This window comes from Bombus pascuorum, chromosome 4 (assembly GCF_905332965.1).
Source record: "Bombus pascuorum chromosome 4, iyBomPasc1.1, whole genome shotgun sequence".
NCBI classification, from domain to species: domain Eukaryota; kingdom Metazoa; phylum Arthropoda; class Insecta; order Hymenoptera; family Apidae; genus Bombus; species Bombus pascuorum.
Window position 1 is genome coordinate 149,788 of NC_083491.1, and position 22,101 is coordinate 171,888.

At 45.1% G+C, this 22,101-nt stretch overlaps 1 protein-coding gene across 1 annotated transcript in view; it reads left to right on the plus strand.

Annotated features, from left to right (window-relative positions):
• The first annotated feature begins 635 nt into the window (after nucleotides 1–635).
• The window catches only part of LOC132906162 (homeotic protein spalt-major-like), a 221,973-nt gene continuing 200,507 nt past the window's right edge, over nucleotides 636–22,101 (plus strand). Inside the window, exon 1 of the mRNA XM_060958065.1 lies at nucleotides 636–646. The gene's annotated coding sequence lies outside the window, so the exon portion shown is untranslated. The remainder of the gene's footprint in view (nucleotides 647–22,101) is intronic.

Sequence of the window (22,101 nt, forward strand, 5' to 3'; positions counted from 1 at the left end):
AGGACACGCGTGCAATACCAGCCGTGTGCACCACGGGCCAGCATTCTCTGTTACACGGAGAAGAGATAGCGAGCGAGCGGAACTGTCCAGGCCCCGCACCCGGATCCAGGGTTACCAGCAACGGCAACAGCAACAGCAACAGCAGCACGCGGAGCATCTCAAACACGATCTTGTATTCCAGACCTGGCAGCGCCTACGAGCGAGAGAATAGTCATTAACTAAATAACGGCCTGATCCCCGGCATCCTGCCACTGCCTCCGCTTCTCTCTGCCTCCTGCTCCTGCTGCTCCTCCTCCCCGCCCTTCGTCACCCCACCCTACCCCCGCGCGAACCCACCGCCACGAGGGCGGAGGAGAAAAAGAGCCAACCAGCCAGGAAGCCACCCACCACTCGCTGCAGCTGGATGTTATCAGTCGGTGAACGTTTTACAGCCAATGCGATGCCTTTGCAGCTCTCTCCAGATGACTTTTTTATTGACCCGGAATCGATACACGCGTTCCTCCCCTTGCAACTCGGCGAACCTTCAGAGATTTTCGGTGAGTTCTTTTCGTCTTTCGCTGGGTCGCGAGACCCTCGTTCGAGGTCGCGGCCATATCGACGAGCCAGGCAACGTTTTCAAGTAGCTGACGAACGACGATGGAGCTTGGTTTGGTCGAGTCGCTTCAGCTTTCGCTCGAATACCGTTCGGATTAATACTTAAATCGATTCGAAGGCTTTAAAGACTTTGACGGAAATCGTATCGGACACTTTGTACATAGATTTTCTATTTTGCGTGTTGTCGTGACCACCGGTAAACGCTATTGGTAAATTAGTAAATTGCCAAGTTACAAATTGCCACTCGTTGCTTTACTACAGACGCTTGCCTTTTACGCAAGGAACAAGGCGGTCAGGTCGGTTGGACTCGTAACAAATTTGTAAAATTTCGTTCCTCTTCTTAACAAAATCGTAACTGTTGCGTAAACGAAGAAAGATATGGTTTCAGAACTTGCGACTAACCAGCGAACATCAAGTTATCTTGGAAATTTCGAAATTTCTCGTAGCGACTCCATAAGATATTTAGCAGATCGTGTCGGTTTACTCTGGCAGACCGCGTTGGAACATTTTGCTGGATAACGCTTAGCGGCGAAATGGCGGAGTGCATGGAAAGGACGGGTCGAGTGCAGAATCCCATATTTGCCAGCGTTATACCCCTACGTGTCGCATGTCCGCGAGTTTGAGAGGCCGCAGAGCAACGTGAAAAGTGGCATCGAATGGCGGTGAGAAAGAAGACGCGGCGGAAAAGTACGGCAACTTGCACACGTCGACAATAAACACGCGCCGCTCGTGTATTTCTTCCATTTGCCTCCTCATAAATCCGACATAAAGCCAGAAAGATACAATGCTGTCGAAGAAACGCGGGTTTTAGCTACTACGACAGAGGTACGTTGCCGTTCGTATCGCCTATATTATAGACAACTAATAGAAAGCGTTCAAGCGTTTAACGACAAGTAGAAAATCTTTCGGATTAATTCAATTCATTTATTCCCTACGCTATGCTTGCACTGCTGTTTTAATACGAGAACTCGCGATAATTCTAAACGCTCAAGTAAATATCTTTTACCACGCTACGCTTTTGTCGTTCGCCGCTCTAACTCTGAAAATAACGATGTAAAATGAATCGGCGAAGCCAGTATTTTTACGCAAATGGAAATATCAACCGGTTTAAAGATTAATCGACGTCACCGTCGAAATCTATCCGCTTATTAAGAAACTTGTGCTCGTATGCGATGCCAGGGATGTCTTACTGCTAGTCTAATTGTATTTCCTGGTCGAGTAGTTGTAGTGTTTTGCGGGTGCTCAAGTTGACCGGTTAACTGATCTCCGTCAGCAACCCGATTTAAGGGCTTAGTTAATCGGTTAACCGGTTTAGTTGGTTAACAGGTGCTGCCGGTTGAAAGGATGACCACGCGATACTGCCACTATGCGTCAATTCGACGCGGATCACGTAGTTTCAAGCTGGAATGTCTTTTCGAAGAAACGTTTATCGAAAAGTTACTGCGAGTGAGAATATTATTGTTACAAATAAAGCCTACTGGCGAATATTTTATATACAGACGTAAGAAAAATACGATAAATGGGAAGAGTTTATTAATTCGATAGATCGAAAATAATGCAATTAGCTTTCAAGGCGGCGATATTTTAACGCACTAACTTTTTAAGACGACCGAACCTCCTACGGCTCCTCCACATTGCAATTAGATGTACCTACCGTTTAATTGATATTTGGCTCGCTATTTCGTCAGCTTCGACGGTTCTGTGTTATTCGATTCCTCTTCGATTTACTAATTAGATAATTATTCTATCTATATTAAACCTCGAAAATACATGACCGCTAACGTAACGTACGCGTTACGTTGTTACAGGCATCGCATATCCACCGTTCTTTCACCGTGCCTTAATTTCAATCCTTTGGTAATCTGAACTTTTTGTCGATATTTTGGTTGAACAACTCGAATCGTATACACGCTCTTACGACATTCATCAGTCGGCATCGGGTCGATCGATGAAACAGACGAAATAGACGAAATAGACGAAACAGACGAAACAGACGAAACAAACGAAATAGGCGAAACATCATCGTGATCGATCGGAAAAATATAGCGGCAATTTGGTTAGGCTATGCTGCGAGGCGTCCAGCAGCGTCTATCAGCTTTATGGCAGTGGCCACGTCCGCAGCTGGGCCAACCGGTTTGGCCCAATCTCCTAAACAATTACGTCATTCCACGGAATTGCATCCCGTCCATAACTACGTGCATATTGGAGCCGCCGCGCCATGCATCTCCGCGAGGAACGCGACGAAACAAATGGCGTGCCGTGGAAAATGCGAGGCAAATCAGACAATTTCACGGCAGATAATCCAGGATGGATTCGCGAGCCACCTATACAGACGCGTGCGCGTGTATACGTGCAGGGAACTAGGACGTCTGATCGTTGTCCTCGTCGACGGCCACGAGTCATTTGGACGATGTAGAGAGATCGAACGTCGCTCGAGAACTGGCTGCTTGGACGAGGAACGTCGGAGAGGGGAAACAACGGGGGAAAGAGTAGGAAAAGGGCGCACGGATTCACCGAGCGTTATGATTTGTGCCTGTTCAGACTTCCGTCAATAATTTTCCGGCAAATTAAGCTCTAAACTCGTCCCTGCCTCGCTCCTATCGTAATTCTCGGAGGAACGAGGCGCTCGGTGAGTCGGATCGAATGCAAAAACTTTCAATTCATCGGCCTCCTTGCCGATCCCCGTGATCCGCACCGTTTGCTCCCCTGCAACGATTATTGTATCTGTCACGAGCGCATGCTGCGATACGTTCACGGTAATTAGTTGCCGTCTTACGATACCGGACGGTTAAAGTCGGTGGAAATTCTAATTTGCAGCCGGTTCGTGGCTTATATATATATATAAAAAGGCTGAGGTCAAGTCGGGAAGGAAATGGAAAAACGTTCATTCGTCGTATATTATTAAATAAATCGACATTGACAACGTTTGTTTTACGAATTCGTGTCTTCCACAAGAGTACATACGTCGTACGATGTTTTATCGTTCTTTTCTATTTCTTTGCGATACGTACCGTTTGTACGATATGTACATGCCGGCCACGTAATCGCCAGTATTTGAGATGAAATATTTTCTATATAAAAACGGTTATCGTTAAAAGTAAGCACGACGGTGCTTGTAAATATCGAGTGTACAGCTGATAAAACGATCTATTAATTAACGTATGGTACAGCGCGTTGCGTGTCCGCGACAACATTGCGTAAACAGTGTATAAAGAACAGTTTTCGGCAAGGTCGTCGTTCTTTCTGTGAAGAAAATAGGAAGAGGAAAATGGTGGAAAGGGAAAGAGCAGTAAAATGCAACAACGTCCTCGACAGCGTCACGGATCGAGAAAAGCGGTCGACTGTGAAAACGGCGTGCATCCGTACGAAATGCAGTTGGCCAGAGGTGGCGAAACGGCAGGAAAAATAAAAAAGGGCCGACGATACAGTCGTGTGCGAGGCGCTTCTCTACGGTTCCTCGTAGGCGTTTTATCGCATGGATCGTTCTAACGGCAAAGTTTCCTTAAGAATTATCATAAAAAGTGCATGAAGCAAGTATTTTCTTAAAGCCTGGCAATTGCTAACGTTGCAAATTGCGTTCGATTTGCAAGGAATTCCAAGGAATCCTACCTGTTTACTTCGTTGAAATCAGCGCTTCATCTTTGACGAATGGTAATTGATAATAGAGTAATGGGGACAATCGTAACGTGAAAATTCGTAACTGGGCAATGGTAAAGTTAATTTACGATTGGGCGGTGATGGCAAACGAGGTTAACGGTGGAACGACGCTTTTCTATGATTTCGCGTGAAACTTTTGATAGAGAAATTCCAACGCTTGCCGTGTATATATATATATTGTGCGTGTAACAGATGCGTTAAAAGAGCAGGATGCGTCGGTAAGGGGCAATCGGGAAACGCCGAGGATCGTACAATGGACAATGTACATATTAAGAAGGCGAGAAGACGCTTAACGACGCGTGTTGCGATTCGCGTGTCTCGTCCTCTATAGATAGCCGTAGAAAGCACGGCGTGCGTGAGTGTGCGCGACGGAGGACAGAAGGATTTCCGCCGGAGCGTCTCTCGATCATAAGGGGAGGAAGGAAAAAGAAAGGAAGGTGGCGAACGAAATCGAGAACGAGCGTAAGAATGGAACGGAATGAAACGGAATGGAACGAAACGAGAAGGGAAGCAAAGAGCTGCTCGTCTACTCTGAATCCGGCCACGTGCATTGTTCCGCGCTAATTTTGGAGCCCGTTGTCGCTTTGTGCAACGCTTCTATAGGCGGATCGAGAGCGGATCCAAACGCTATCTTTCCACGTCTGCACGACCTCGTGCATGCATGCATGCATGCATGCATGCTCGCGAGTCACAGAGCCACAGAGAAACGTGGTTAAAAAGGCGAGATCGAAAGGGCCTCGCGGACCTCACCGATGCGACCAACAGGCAGGGATTTACGACCGCGTTGAAGCGGTCTGGATTGTTTCGACGTTTATAGAGTAGCTCCGCGCTGCTTAGCCCGTTCCCGTTGTTTCGATGACTGCGCTACTTTCGGAGGATCGCGACCATCCTGTCGTGCAAATCGCGCAAATCGCGCATGACTGTCGCTAAATGCTTTCGCGCGCGCGATTTCTTGATTTCATCCGTTCCAAGCTTCTTTATTCCTCTTCTCTCTGTTGCAATAGTTTGATTGGTTCTCTTTCTTTTTTTTCTTCTTCTTTCTTTGTTATTTTCTTTCATCTGTTATTTCTCGTAGCATCGTAACTTTAAATGGATTCGTAAACTTCAAAATTTGTTAATATTCGCCATTCTTGGTCGCGACACGTCGCTTTCCTACTTCGTAGACGATATTGCATTAGCTGCGAGATATTTTATTCGTATCCATCTGCTCGACGATTGTCGCAACTGAGACGCGACAACGCCCAGTCACGTGTACGATAGCTTCGAAATATCAAACGAAATCCGACATAAGAGAAACTCGTGTGAATTACCTAGAAATCTAGACACGCATAAATCACGTGATCAGCAACGAACCTCGCATCGTACTCGGAATGGAAAATCAAATTTACGTTCTCGTAGCTGCATCTCCTCAAGATGGAAGCAGGATGATGAACTCACCCCAGATGTATACGTATACAGAGCCGCCTTTGGTAATATCGTTCCATACGATCTGGATAGGCGATCGCATAAATAAGTCAGCGTGGAATCGTCGCGTCGCGCTGGCAATTCTACGCGTTCACAGTCTGCAGGGAGGCAAATCCTCGAGTATATCAAGGAGAAACCATATCCACGGTCGGTGGTGGTGGATCGGATGGAGAAAAGAAAGGAAGAAGGGAAGAAGGGAAGAAGGGTAGAAGGGAAGAAGGGAGGAAAGGAAGAAAGGAAGATAGAGAGACGCTGGTTGGTAGGTAGCAAGTCCCAGAGCAGAGAGAAAACGTGAATTATCCGTGCTCGTCACATATTCCTTTTTATGTGTCCCGCGCCATAAACAGCGAAGGTGAAAGCGCGAAGGGTAGGAGGCTGGCGAGGAGCAGTTTTTGCATGGCCTCCCTCGAGGGTCATCACTCGCACTTCGGGGGTAGTCGGTGTCCAGTTGTCCACCCTCTCGGCCATTCGATCCGGCCTGACAACTGATATTGCGTGATCTATGGCCCCGAGCATTGCACGCCTGGGACAAAACTGCCCCGTACCACCCCCGTACTCGGTCTTCCTTCCAACTTTCCAACCCTCGTCGGGATCAGCAGCGGGTACATCGCCGCGCGCCATCCACACCGGGGAAAACCAGGAACAGTAACAAAGTAATAGATGTCCCCGGACCCGCAATGTCCACTTCGTCAATAAAAAATCACGGCATAATAGAAAAAGAACTCGCGGCCCGTTGCCACCCTCCACGATGTATCGCTACGAACAAGGAGCCCTTGCTTGCAACCATCGTCCCTGCCGATAGCGTGGAGCTGCGCTTCTTGAAATATTTATCGACACTTTGACGATCCGCGGATTAACTGGAATCGAATTTTTCTCTCGGTACGGTGCTTCGAATTCTCTCACATGCTTTATTATCTTTTACTTTTACTTTTACTTTTACTTTTACCTTTACTTTTACTTTTGCCACGATACGCGAATTTCTATCTCGTCCAAGCTGTCGTTCCAACCATCGTCTTAACAAAAATGCTCATTTCCATAAACGTGCAACGAGAAATCTGTCATATTTTTCGAAAACTTTTCGCATCTTTTGAACGGTACGACGGTCGATGAACCGTTGACGAAAGCAATCGGGTTTCGCTATGTTTCCCAAAAATTTCACGGTTTAGCGAAGAAATTGCAGAACGACAAGAATACCGGATCGGGCAAACTCGTTTTCGTTTAAGAAGGAAAAAGTAGTCGGAGTTTGGGAGGTGGTCAGAAACCCGTGAAGAAACGTGGGCGAGCAGTGTTCCACTGGGACCCACAGACTACGATACATATTATATTACATACGATGGGTCAGCAATGAAAACTAAGTGCATATGAGAATCCATGGGGTTGTAAGGCCGTGGAGGCTAAGGCAGAGAGAGAGAGAGAGAGAGAGAGAGAGAGAGAGAGAGAGAGAGGCAGGACCGATATCGGGCCGCGAAATCGAAAAACTCAAAGTCCTTATTTCATGATCGGAACACGTTGGAAGGGCGAAACTCGTTTCGACTTTTTTATGAGCCACGACTATAAAGACGTCGTTGTTAATTTCACCACGGTGAATTATGAACGATATTTATTTTCTCCTGTTACCCACTTTACGATTATAAGTGTATCTCCAGGATGCGGAATTTTACAAGCGGAACGCTTCCAAACAACCGGAACAAAGGAATCTTCGTTCTCTTATTGCCGCCGATTAATGATTAATCCTTTCGCCGATCTACTCATCGGCGAAATTTACGATGAATTTATTTGTCTTTAAAGCCTCGATTTTCAAAGTTTCGCGATTTGTTTCATTAGATAATCGATCGACGGTTCATTCGTTATATGGTGATTTTCGAAATCGTGAAATCGAGCTCGCTATCAACGATATTACCTCGACCAATATGTGATGGAGACGAATATTATTATTGCCACGACGATAAAAAATATAATTAAACCCGAATAACAATATGGTCGCCGAAAATGTAACGGTAGGAATAAGGAAGGTCGATTAACGAGTAACGATTTCTAAAGCTTTCTAACTTTCATAAAATATGCAAAAAGATTCAAATAGAACGTCCGTAGATAAAGACGATGGCGAAAGTAAAGCGACGAAAAGGTCGGTCGCTTCCGCTCGCCGATGAAATTCTAACCAAATGCGGCGTAAACTTTCGAGATTTTTAAAGCGTCCGTCAAATTTATTCGAGGGTCTGTTAAGTGGTCGATATAAATAAATGAATGCAGATCGGCGAAGCAGTACTGCCCGTAGGACAGATGAAACGTTGAATTTTTCATGGCTGATAAGATCTTGCAGGCGCATCCTCGTAAATGTCCACACGAATTTAGTCGGGGAAGATGGGGTGCGTGGTTTCGCACATCGGAACGTCTACGCTTTATGGCGTGTTCATGGCATATGCAGTTACGGAGGTACGACCGTATCGGAGGCGAAACCTTTATGGAAATTTCGCCTCGTTTCTTTCACCGAGAGACGACTTACAGACCACTGCGTTTCCATCGTCTATGAATTAGTTATGTCTTCGACGGCTAAACCCTTGAACTTGTCGGATAATAGTCGATATTCGGCGATTTCGAAATGGCCGAGATTCTGGACCAATAGAGTGTTCCAATAATCAGATCCTTCTAAACAATCCTTGTTTAATTTTATTTTTAATCGACATAACATTTACTTAGAGTCGCGCATGTCCTCGAGAGTATCGTTACCGAGAGTCGCTATCGAAACCCTGACGCGATGACGCATTTATGGTTCCGTCTATCGGCGTTACGACGATAACCATACGCTTGGAAATGGATGGACGCAGCACGATGCGTCCACCTTGACACGTGCATCTCCTTCGTAGAGGGATCGACGCTAACAAACTACGTAATATTGTCGCGAAATATTTTAATTGTATCAATGTTTCTATTATTTCCCGTCCTACGATTCTCGTACAAACGTTTCTGTAATTTTTAATTGTAATTTAAAAATAATTGTAATTTGAAATCCTATACTGTATCACATTATAGAGAAAAAGAAAGAGGAAAGAAACGGAAAGAAAAGAATTGAAATCGAAACGTTAAAGAAAAAAGAAGAGATCTTGTCGTTACGAATATATAAGTTACTTGATATTTGTAGCGGACGGCTGAAAGCGGTTTGCTCAATTTTGTTCGATCGTCGACGACCTTTAATTTTGTTGATGCTTTACGGTAGTTTACGGGGACGAAAGGCATTGTTTAGGTTATTGTTGGATTACAGAGTAACGGTAACAAGATTATGCTCGTCCTACTGGGACAGTATTATCTTCTTGATCCTCAACACGTGCGGACTAGTTTCTGTTCCTGGGGGTAGTTACGGATGCTGCGGGATAGATCCGACCGCACGCTTTATCACAAACACGATATTTTCCTTTTCTGTTATAAGAACGATACGGATAAACGTCAGGGCAATCTGGTACGTAATTCGTAAGTGCTTTATCAGTCAAAGCGATCCCCTGAGTCGCGAACTCTCGAGTATCGATCCGACCGGCGATGCTCTATAGAATTTTCGGTTACGTACAGCGGGTACAGGACTGACGAGTCCTCTTGAAAAATGATCAAGAATATCACGCGGTAAGTTATAAGATATATAAGTAAGTTAGCAGCAACGACGAATCACAAGTATGAAAAAGTTGTCGCGGTGGATAAAACGGATAAGTAGAAGCACCGATCGTTTCGATGATAACACCGTGAAAGGAACAAAAATCTTATTACATGTAAATATAGTGGGTGGTATGTCGCGACGCGAGGAATCAAAGTCGTATTGTGCTTCAGGCGAGAGGAAGATTCGCTCCAGCGAACCGACTCGTCCTCCAAACGAAAGAAATCACGCGGCGATGAACAGACTGGCGAGAAACTTGTCGTAATGACGCTCAAGTAAACTTAAGTAAGGCGCGTGGTATCGAGCGTTCCACTCGATATCCCCGAAAACGAAACGTCGAGCGGTCGGTCGAACCTTTGCAAACATATACCGGGTTTAATAGCAGATCCTCGAGGGATCTTAACCATTTACAAGATTCGATAGAACCTTACGGTTTCTCGAGCCACTGTATCGGGACATCTCTCTTCTCTGAACCCTTTAGAAGCCCGCGCATTAAGTATACTCGTATAAGTCTTTGGCCGGGGTGAATTCAGGCCGTGGACTTGGAACGTTTAAGCGCTTTCCAGCTCGATCGGCCTGCAACATCCACAGTCCTATTGGTCCCTGCTCGTTCTACTCCTTCGACGAGCGCAACTAGCGAGTTCCTCGAGTCGAAATTCTCTTCAGACATCCACCTTAGCGGCGTCTGCCAATAAAAGCTCCGCTCCTACGGAGAGTGTGTCCGGTGTAACTCGGTGATCTCCAACTATCCACCGGGATTACCAACTATTCTCGAAGACGGGACCATCGGGGATTAGAGCTGCCGCTCCCTTCAGACCAGCACGCCCGGTTCCATGGCCATCGAAATCTCTCTTTCCCTCGTGTTTCCTCTGGCTAGCTCCTTGTTCCTCTATCGGCGTTTCGAGCTGGTTGAACGGGCGACGACGCCCGCACCGGCGAGGCGCAGGCATGGAGCGGGCGAGGCGCGGGCGAGGCGCGGGCGAGGCGCGGGCGCGGCGAGCCAATATCAATTATAAGAGAAGACAAGAGCCCCGCAATCACGGCTGGCCAGACCTTAACGGATCAGAGGTCTTCCGGCTCGCCGTTCTGCGGGATCACCAGTTTTTAGATAAGAAATACTTCAATTAAGGCTGCTCGCTCACCGCCATCGCTGCCCACCAGCGACGAGACGCGCAACGCTGCCGCTTTCGGATTAGTCGGATATAAATCCGCACTGGGGGTTGAGAGATGTAAGCGTGTACGATGCAACCACCAACGAAACAGGACCAGTGGCCATGAAAGAAATCGAAGAACGTCAAGGAAATTTGTATGTAGGAAACCGTATATCCTTGACGTTCTTCCAATTTCTGATAAATTTCTGACAGGTTTTTCATTTAGGGAACAAATGGCGTAATTGAAGATCCGCGTTTGTCTAACGATTCGATGATCGGTATAGAGAATGTTTCTTTATAATTTACGATTAAACGTTTGAAAAAGGAAGAGGCAAAGGGGACTAGAGAGAACGTTTAGTTTTAATTAATTTCGCGATCATTTGTCTTTGGATTTATTTTAAGCCTCCTGAGAACGTTTCCAGAGACTACGACGCGTTCAGCTTCACCCTATTTCCGCACCCTTTTTATACATGTCCCTTCGGCCCTACGCATCTGACAAGCTCCGTCTGAGACTCTCGATATTCGAACATAAAAATCAACTTTGTCCCAACACGCCATAGGGGATTGGCATTGCTCTCCGCACGCAAACGCGTCCATCAACATCCATGAAATATTAAACAATAACAGCTCTTTCGTCTACGATCGTACAAATAGCCGAACCTCACGATACTCTAACGATAAGTGAATTTAGAGTGTGATTATACCCGCAACGTACTCGTACTTTGAGAAATTGCTAACAAGGATGCTCGCTTTTTCAAACTAGACAAATTTACGAGAGAGTATAATATTAACAAGTAACGAGTATTCACGTTCAAGTAACAAGTATTTGCACGCAATTTCGACGGAGATTGATAATAAGATGAAAACGATCTGACGCATCTCGCTGACTGCTACAAATGCGAAGGAAAGGGCGGCTATTAAGATACAGACGTTACGAAATCGTACCTAAAACACGATTACTTGCTTGCGTACTTGCACGATTACTTTATATATATAATATATATATCTTCGATATATCTTCCGAGGAAAAAACAAACAAATCACCCGCAACCGGTGATTCCCAGAGTAAGACGGCTCGATTCACCGGGATTATCATCTTGTTTCAGCGTGCGTTACCGCGTAATTGACCGCGTGTATTAATGCGGCCGAAGCCGCAGATACACGCGTCGCATTTCAAATTTCCCGCCGCGCCGTTCCGTGTGAATTTTTAATACGCGTCGGTTCAACGAACGACCGCGGGGCCATTCGATCGATTCGTCCCGAGAAATGATTGGCAAGTTTTAAATTGTCCCATAAATATAACCAATGCATCAATAATGCATCCGCGCTATCAATATATGGACAGAGCAGGACGGGAGGGAAGAGAGGTTATGTATCAAAGTAATGGCGGTCTGGCTGTGCCTGGTCAGGGGATCACGGCGTTTCCGGGGGAATGCGGGGCCCCATATTGCGGCCGAAATGTTTCATCAAATATTTAGGCGGCACCGTGCTGCTATCAGATACGCTTCAAAATTCATGTCGATCGCCGCGCCATGGTCGACGATTGAAAAGCACCCGTTCCGTTAAACCGTTCACGATATTGCCTCCGCAATGATTTCCCATTGCTTTATACTCGCTAATGGGCGATCCTAGTTTCGTTCTCCTGGCTTTTCCTCTCTTTACGAAAAATTTGTTCCCCCCCCCCAGCTGTCTGTTTTAATGTTTTAATGTCGAACGCAGATATTAAATCGCTTTGTCTTTCACTCCAAGTCTTTCGTTCGGCTTTCAGTTCGCGCTCGTCCGATGCTTTGTCAATTAGCGAAAATTGAACGATAAATTAGCATAAATTAGCGAGTTGGTTGATCGACGAGTCACATTGTTCGTTCTCGGAACGATACGTCGCGTTTCGCGAGATTGCATTTGAGATGCCGAACAATTAGTAAATCTGACGACTACGTTTCCATACGTGAAATCATGTGGCTGTGTAAAATCGTTAACGACCACCACCAGGAGACGTCGTTCTACGTTCCATCTCGAGCAATTGACCCGATTCTTTCGTCGATTCTTGTAACATTTCCTGTGTGCTTATTGGAGCGAGGCATTCGCGACGAGGGAGGAAGATATGTACGAAGAGGTGGCGCGTCGCGTTTGGCCTCGTGCTCGTCATACTCTCACGGCGCTAAACGATCGCGATCGCAGGCTTAACGAGTCGCGATGCAAATGCCGCGTATTGCCTACCCAGGACACGCGTGAACAGGGTGGCGATCGGTGGATATTGAATTCCAAATTCCTCGATTATCGGTGCTCTATTTGTTCTACTAGCTGGCACCGAGGCACGTAGCCGCGATCGGCTTCCCGCCACTGAAATATGTCGTTTGCGGTGACGTGAAGGTACGCGACGAGTGCGTCGCATATGTAATTCCTACTTAGAGTCGGCATTACGGTAATATACGGCGCATTAACCAAGTTTCTACCTTCGACTCGCTCGACCGCCCTTTCTCTTCGCCCTACCCCTGCCTCCGCCGCCCCGCGTCGTCTCTCTCCGCGTTCGCCAGCCCCCGTTCACCGTCCTCCACCTCCTCGTCATCCTCTTCCCGTCGCGTCGATGAGCTTCACGTGTTCGTTTCGTCAGGTGTTTTCAGACTTCTCACCGGATACGTTTTACGTTTGTGTAAAACGAAAGAGAGTATTCTTGTCGTGCGAGACCAGTGCTTGACGCAACGCGACGCGACGCGACGCTAAGATTCTCGTAACACTCTGACCGACCAATCTGCAAGTTATTCCCCTTCGAGGCGATCGATCTGTACGCGATACGGTATGAATTATTTGAATATCGTCATACGAACGTCACGGATGCTCGAAGGTGTAGCGTGTAACGTGTGTCGATTAACGTTCGTAAGCACCTTAGCCGAATTTTAACAACGATCGATCGACCTGAATCTCATCGATGAATCGATAATCAGAAGTAACATCGTTTACTCTGTTTCTCGAATCTACAGAACGTTTCGTTGCTCGATTCGTAACGTTTTTTTCTATATTAATTAATAGTCGACTGGAAACCTATCGATTCGCTTCTTTCCGCCCGCCCCCCCCCCTCTAACTTTAACAACGGAAACCAGGTCCGCAACTCTCGAGGACGTTGCAGAATGTCTTTCGAGTAAACTGATTCAGCGTGTCCTGTTATTCTTTATTTATTCAGTTTGAACGCTTTAAAGACCAACCATGCCTGATTTACTGTGTCTTTCTCGCTCGTTCTACACACGCGATTCTGACAAGTATAGCCTTCGACCTTCTCTCTTTACGGTGTTTAAGCGCTATTCTCCGAGTTTGAATTATCGACGTAGCTTCTACGTACGTAGCTGGTCGTTTGTACGTATAAAGTTCGTTTGATTCTTCTGTGCAGAAATTAGTATTTGTAAAATGAACGAGACCAACCTGCTCTTCGTATATACGTATGTAAATAGTTTGTTTTCTGCAACGATAGGAGAATACTACGATATAGAGTATGGACGTTATAAGCAGCTTCAAAGATGTAGATGATTATGTATGTACAACGCTAGAACCAGGCCAAGTAATATACCGACCTGTGATATACGTGGTGGTGTCTGTGTTGAGAGATTCGGTAGGAAAGCTTTTAAGGATGTCGTATTTTGGAGGGAAGAGGAGCAACTGTAAAAACTGCTGGCATCTGATAAATCGAAGTAATTGAAAAGTTGTATGATTTAAGAAAACGTAGTAAAAATATAAAGTACTAGGGGATAAAACGGAGGAGGACGAAGCGAAATGTCGAAGCTATCGAGCCCAAAAGGAAACAAATAATTTGAAAGGTAAATGGTCGCGCGATCCGTTAACCGTGCGAGATATGGGAAAGCCGATGCTGTAAAACGGTATATCGACGGGAACGATACCCCGGGAAAATATCAAAGGCACGATGCAACCAAGCACTCGTCAATTCTGAGAGGGAAACCGTGTATTCCATGATTCTACGCGGGCCAGCCACATCGTATTACGATCCGTCTGTCTGGCACATATTCCCTGTATATGGAACCATACCATAACTGTTTGTCAAATGTGCTTTTTTGCCATGACTCTTCCCCACGGAGACCTATAGCCGAGTATCGGCATTGTCGTTGTCGATCGATCAAATTTCGCGCGCTAACAGGTGTCATGGAGTCCGATCGGTGACAGGAACAAGTTTTTCTACTCAGCCATGTTTCGATAAGAAACGCGATCGAGCAGCGCGATCGATCATGCGAAATGAAAAATACCCGGAAACGGGACGAGCTACAGGACATCTACCGAAGCTCGCTACTTGTCTGCCTAAGAGTAAGCGATATTCACAAAGGTAAGAGAACGTAATAGCGCGTTGCCCGATTCTATGTTTCCAATGCTGCGAATAAGTTCGACAGTCGTCGAATTTATGAATGGTAAACGACGCAGTAATTAAAGGAAGTATCTATATCGTAAACGAATCGTTTATCGTTCGTAAATTGCCGAATATCGTTTGAAACTCCAGCGAGCTCGAGAAGATGGAGCACGGAGAAATTTGTATTTCCGATCGAATTGATGAACTAGCTGCTATTGCGAAACGTTACGTTTCGTTCGATAGTTGATCGTAGGTAAGCGATAAAATAATGCAAAGACCGGTCGTTTGTTCGTTCATATAATTTAATGGATAATTCTTTCGAAATAAGATAACGTATTACTTAAGTAATCGTCTTTCGAATAGTCGATTTGAAACGACGACCAAGCCCGATCACGAGGAATTATTCACCAGGCTATCGTTCACGGATAAAATCGAGGCGATATAAATTTCGGTATTCAAGCCACTCCTTCATAGTTCAGCCTAATAGTCGGCACGTGAACGGAAAGGAAACGAAATTCCCACAGCGAGCGGGAGCGGGTAGCAGTCATCGTCCGAGATCCAGTACAACGGCTTGCGTGTCATCGTGTTATTTTTCCTAAAATCGCCATTCGACACCGCCGGCAAAGAGAATTTTCATCGTTCGCGATGCTCGCCGAGGTAGCGTCCTTTGCTCGCATTCTGATCCTTCCACACGCGTGGAATGGAAAGCCACCAACCAGCCTGTCGCCCTGTGGGCATGTCTCCAGACGAGCATACACACGCTTAACGTCGATATATTAGACGCCTGACGCGCTACCAGAGAGACGTTCGACGTCGTTGAAACGAATGTGACGTTTCCCTTAAGCCACTCGGTACCCCACTGTATGAACGTTCCAAGCCATTTACATGAACGGACGCAGAGGATTTGAATTATTGGCTCCGCGGTTCCCATCCTTCGTAATGTTCCAGCTGCTTCTCTTTCTTCCTGTTGCGGTTGCAACTGTGTTGCGTGCACGTAGCTTCGTCGGTGGCGATCGGTTCAATTTTTATTTTGCAAACCAGTTTATTTCGCAGTTTGTATCGCAAGTAAGTTCAACCGTAATTGGGAATGGGAAGTTTTCAAAACACGCGAGAAATAGTTTGGAGGAAAAAGAGTAATACGCACCTTTAAGTAGATACGGACAAGATAGATTCGGACGCTTGATATATAGTTTGAGAAATCGAAGCGCTACTTTTAAGCAGATATACGTCAATCTTGTGCTCTCGTCTTTTGCAAATTAGAATTTTCTTCTTCCTTTTTTGTTTTCTTCTTTCTTTTCTTTTTTCTTTTTTTCTTTTTTCCTTTGCCAGAAACAAAGATTCCAATTTTTTGAGATCTTTCTTTTCAATCTGCAAAGTAGAAACTGCATGTGTGTATTAAGAGTTTCGTTTAAAATGACGATGCGTTTCAAGTATAACGCGGTGTTGTTAATAAATACGCGGCTAAAGCGGAATAACGACCGAGTAAAACGAGATGTAGGCTAACTTCCAAGTTACATGGAAAATTTATCGAATGATAACGATGATTGCACCAGAGATATCGATTATCCGTGTTGGCAACACGATCTGGCGTCGTATTCCGTACGTTGGATCGTTAGAAAAGAAATGAGGCTCATCGCAGATGTGAATTCTGTGATAATTACGGATTCCCTTAATCCCATCATGTTCATTCCTTACTTGGAATCACGCATGACGGCATGCGAGCATATGCAACAATTGCATCGTGCATCGACTGGATTAGAATGGCCGGGTCATTGTGATTCCTCGATTCCTCGATTGGAGAGGAATCGTAATGACGGGTCACGCGCGCTTTTCGTTTTTCACTGTAAACACCAGGAACGGTGATACGTGTTTCGTTAGTCGAACACGGCGACGCCCCGAGCCGCGTAAACGATCAAATTACGATGACACGTGTTGACGTTGGCGATTGAATAAAAGAATTGCGTATGTATATATTATCGATTTGCAAAAGAAAAAAGGAAAGAAGAAAACAAGCAGTTGAATTATTAATTATTTTCTAATACGCGGCGAGTGACGTTACATAATTTAACAGAGAGAAGATTACGACCGGAAGATCGTTTCACAACCTTTCTGTAAACAACGTTTTATCGTTATACGCCAAAGTTATAAAAGAGACAGAAATTTCTGTTTTAAAAAAAAAAGACCAAAACATTCTATCGAGACAGAACATAACTTCCAGATGAGTAAGTCACGAATCCCTTGCTATTGTATATTCGGAAACTGGCAAATTAATCAACCAAAGAAGAAACCGAACGAGAAAGAAGACAAAAGTTAACCGCGTTCGGAAACGCGGCTGTGGCCTTCCATTTACTAAATCATTCCATTAACCGGTCCAAAATATTCGCTCGCCGAGTGGCCAAGTATGGCTGACTTTAATGACCGTGCTTAAGGGATGAGATGGACGAACGGGTCATTTCGCGAGGACATTTATAAATGACATAGCAGCGGGACCAGAGCGGTATAACCCGACTTGGCTGCCGCCCTGTTCCGGTTAAAGAGGAAGCGGGGGTTGCGACGCCCGCCACGGGCAACACGGGGCGAGGAGGCGGGGAGGGGGAGGGGGAGGGGTGGGCGCAGATCTGAATCGGCCAGGGAAACTCTCAGGATAGTGGTTTTAGATACATACCCGTGTACATAGTTGGTGCACACAGACGCGACCATGCACATTCGGAGGTTGCTTGGTAATGGCTTCGGTTTATTAATGACCGGTCAGCTGAGTTAGCAACCGGCGTGTATTCCACGCGAACCGCCACCCCTCACGCACGCCCACCGATCCCACCCCCGACCGATCGTAAAACGTGCTTCTATAGAGACGAGAGTTTCCTAGCTTCAAGAAAACCTCCACCGTGGATTTTGTTTTTTCCTACTTTGTCGCCAATTCTCGTAGATCGACCGCGTATGTTTATGCATGCTGAATACGCGTCCGCGCTCTAGAAAGATATGCAAATATTTATTCACAGTTTATAGGATCGGGACAGTAGATAGGATCGATATCGAAGAAACGGTTTGCTGTACGCATATTTTCTTTATATCGGAAAGGTTTCGTTTCTACGGTTTGACGATAATACCTAACCTTTGTGTTTTATAGAACGTAACGTGTACGCCATTATTTTATTAAGTATCCTGCGTTACGCTAAATTTTCCGCTACACTACGTCCTCTATTGATCTTTTAAAATATACGATTTCACGCCTTACGTGCACGTAAATATACAGGTTCCGTAAAACTAAGCACGGTTTTTTACAGACAAAAGTATGGTCAATTTGGGTTAAGATATTACCGTTTAAAGTCCTTTTTCTAAACGTTTAAAGGAAACGCTTCACTCTGTTACAGTAATTTAAGCTTCCAATTGTAAAAAAAAAGAACCTGTATTACATGCCTGTTTCTTCGTTTAAAGGCGTCTTTATCTTTTTTCGAGGCAATTTTCTTCCATTTTCTTTTTTCGTTCTTCCTCTTTTTTTTTCCTTTTTCTTTCTTTCTTTTTCTTTTGCTAAGCAGCATTATATTCAAACTCCTAGAACAGGGCCAATAGAGAAAAAGGATTTCGCGGATTATTCGTTTGAAGAAGGGAAGATGTAATTTAACGATTCAAACTAATAATTAGAAGAGATCGAACAGTCGTCAGATATTAGGAACATTCGGTCGTTATTTGCTGCGAATGATTTAGGTTTCCGTCGGAATGTTCCGTATAAGTACGTACGTACACTCGAGTTTCTTCGCAGTCAGAGAAAAAGCGGCAAGCACTAGCCATCCATCCGGGTGATTTCTCTTCGGTGATTAATGATTATGAGTCGGGTATATTAGATCTTTACTATGTAGCCCCTTCGAAGTATCCGGCCCCCACGACCACAAATTATCTAGCAATGTCTTGATTGCGCCAAGAAATATAGAAGGGCGACCATTATTCGCCTTGTTTTTTTCTTTTGCCAGCCCACGCACTCTCCGACCACTTTGACGTTCGATACCTTCGCGACTTACATTAAATTATTATACTTGGGCTTTGTTCCGCCCACTTGCAGGTGTCCCTGCTATACGTGACTATACTATACTATGTAGGTTTTGATGCTCTTTTCACATAGAATTGAATTATTTTGAGTCGTGACACGTCGATATGTGACACGATGTTGATACGCGCGTAAAATTCTAATCCAAGCGATATCTGTTAACGTTTTTAACAAATATGTAGAACGAAATGATGTTAATAGTTATGCCCAGCAGTATCGTAGTATCTACTAGTCGCGCGGGTGAGAAAATTCACGAGATCAATTCGTGAAATCAATTGACGAAGGTGTATCAAGGTGTATCATAAGGGGTTGGAGTCGTAAGGGAGGAAACAAAATTAAATTGGACAGACAGCATCAAACTCCGGGCCAATGAATCAGTCGTTCACCGACGCGACACGACACGACACGACACGACACACGACACGATAGCCGAGACTTCCGTCAAAATTCGCGGCACACGTGTCGCGAGCTGGCTGCGTCGCATTTACAGGGAAAATCGTCTGCACGGATAAGTGACGCGATATGGCAGCTTGATCAGGTCGGTCGCATCGCGCATATTCATGGGCCACGTCTTTCTAATGAAGCTGGAATACTCCCGAGGCAGAGGGGAGATTTCTATCGAGCGATAGGATTGATGTCGCCGTGAGAATCTCAGATGAATAACCTTGCATTGTGACGGCACAATGACACCACGATCGTTTGCCAGCGAGGCCTTACCGTTATGCTGCTCCGCCGCGTCCCGCATAGCAATTTCTTCTTCTTATCCTGCTTCTCAAACTTCTTCTGCTTCTTCTTCTCCTTCTCCTTCTTCTTCTTCTTCGTCGTCGTCGTCGTCGTCTTCGTCTTCTTCTTCTTCTTCTTCTTCTTCTTCTTCTTCTCCTACTTCTTCCTCTGCGTCTTTTTCTCCTTTCACTCCTGCCGTTTCATTTGAATATCCAGCTACCTCCGTTTGTTTTTCCAATGTGTTCACATTATCCGTTTAATTACTCGACTTTGCCGCAGCGAGACGCTGGAAAATTTCAAAAAACATATCTTATTCAAAATCCTGAAAGTTGCGTATCGTTTTTTTAGGGAATTCTATGCATTAATTTTAGTAGATTTCGATTTTAGTTTTATATCTCTGTCGTTGTCCCATCGCACGTTTGTCCCATTCCCTAAGCGATAGATCTCTATTTTCTATTTAGATGGGAGCAATCATTTTATCAATAATCGAACGAAATAATGAAAATTGTGTGGTCGCAGACGTTTCCATAACGCTGTAGAACGATTAGATTTGCGTTAATTTCGTTAGCCGAATCTTTCGTCACACTGCGAATAATAAATGGTATTTGCGATTGAAAGAAGAAAGAATCTTCGACAGAGAGACGTCACTGTTGTTATTGTCGTGGGTTGGCTGCCGGGCTAATTAGGAATTATTTACCGTCGACGACGTATTTGCGAGCATCGCAGTGCTCGCACGTCCGTCGTGCTGGGTTCGCGTTTTAATTTCAGCACGAAAGGGCGTGGGCTGGAATGAAAAGCGGAAGAAGCATCGGGTCTGCGTATGCCGAAGACGCTTCGTTGGATCACGTAGGTGTCGCTCGTTGTCCTGGTGCCCATCGTAAATATAGAAGCGGCGCCAGATACAGTAAATTTCGTAGCGCCACACTAGCATCGTTTTGTTCCTGAAAACGATTCAAACGATCTCGCACTGACCGATGCGACCGTGTTTCCGACAATCGTAAGTGTAGTAGGCAGGCAGGCAGGCGAGTTGATACGTACAAGTGGAAAATATCGAATAAGACGACGGAAGATGACAGCGTAGTATACGAAACTGGAATAACGACGTTAGGATAACATTTTCTTTTTCTTTTTTCTTTTCTTCTCTTTTCTTTTTTTCTTGGTTATCGTTAGGCGATACTCGGTATATTTTATCTTACCTTAGAAATTCCTTTGCCGATGAAAATGTTGCCAAGAATCGGAATTAGTTATTATACAGGTGCGTAAATTAGCAATTACGTTGTCGATGATAAAGCGATAAAAAATGTATTGCAACGGCGAGAGGATGTTACGCTTGCAGAAACAATGTAATAGACAATTAACCTGAAATCGACCTCGGTTAAATCTGCGTGTCATGGTTTCATCAGTTTCTGAACAAAATTCTCTGCCGCGTTCTGCGTCAAGCTGAATAAACGGAGCGTCCTGTCTCGAAACTCGAGGAAAATTTTGCTCATAGTTGGGTTCAATTAATTTCACGTGGGAAGCGTAGCGAATTGAACGCCATAATGAGAACAACGCGATTGCACCGAAGCACGGGGAAGAAACATGGCTGGCTGAAATAATTGTTACATAAATCGCGGAAAGTTTTGGTCATGTTGAGCTCGAGGAAGCTTCGCACCGCATGTACAAAGTGTTCTTAAAATACAGATTATTCCGCTTAACTTTAACCATTAAGAACGTTCTTTCTAATTCGATTGGAAAAGACAAGCGGATTAAGGTTTATATAATTTTGGAAAGCTCGTCGTTCAACGACGTCGTTCAACGACGTAACGATTTAACGAGATACAATTGTATCGCTCTGTATCGTACTCTGTATTGTGAAACCAACGACGACGAACTCCTTACGCGACAAAATAAAATTGCTCGATTGATTGGCGCAAGGATTCCAACAGAACCGGTAGATATAATTTTCAAAGAAAATTCAATGGCATCGCACGGTTAACATAACGTAGGTTTATAATATGTTTACCGGTTCGGTTGGTCGGACCCGAGTGCATTGTGGAAAGTTTGCTTGGAAGCACGGTAGAGTTACCCTATATAACGCGCGCGCGAAGAATGGAAGTCGACGCGGACTGTTTGAGCACAAGGAATGAAATCTACAGTGCGGTAAATTAAAGTGCTCTGTTTTAATGCTGTTATAAGAGTTACTGCCCCCAGGCCTGCCTCTTAAATCTTGTCCAGCTACCTATCCTGGGTTACTTCTTATTCCGCGCTCCCCCATTGTCGCGTATTCTTCCGTCTTCCGTTATAATTGCATTAACACGCCGCCTAGAAGCCGCGGTGAGAAATACTCGCGAGAAGTGCTCGCGGTAAATTACGGACTTTCCGCCATTCCGTTCATGCTTCGATGAGAAACTGATACAGCTGTTCTTGGTTACGTCACGACGGTAAAAGTTTCTACCTTGTGGTGGTACCTTGTGGTAGTGCAGCTGACTGTCTTTCGAATATT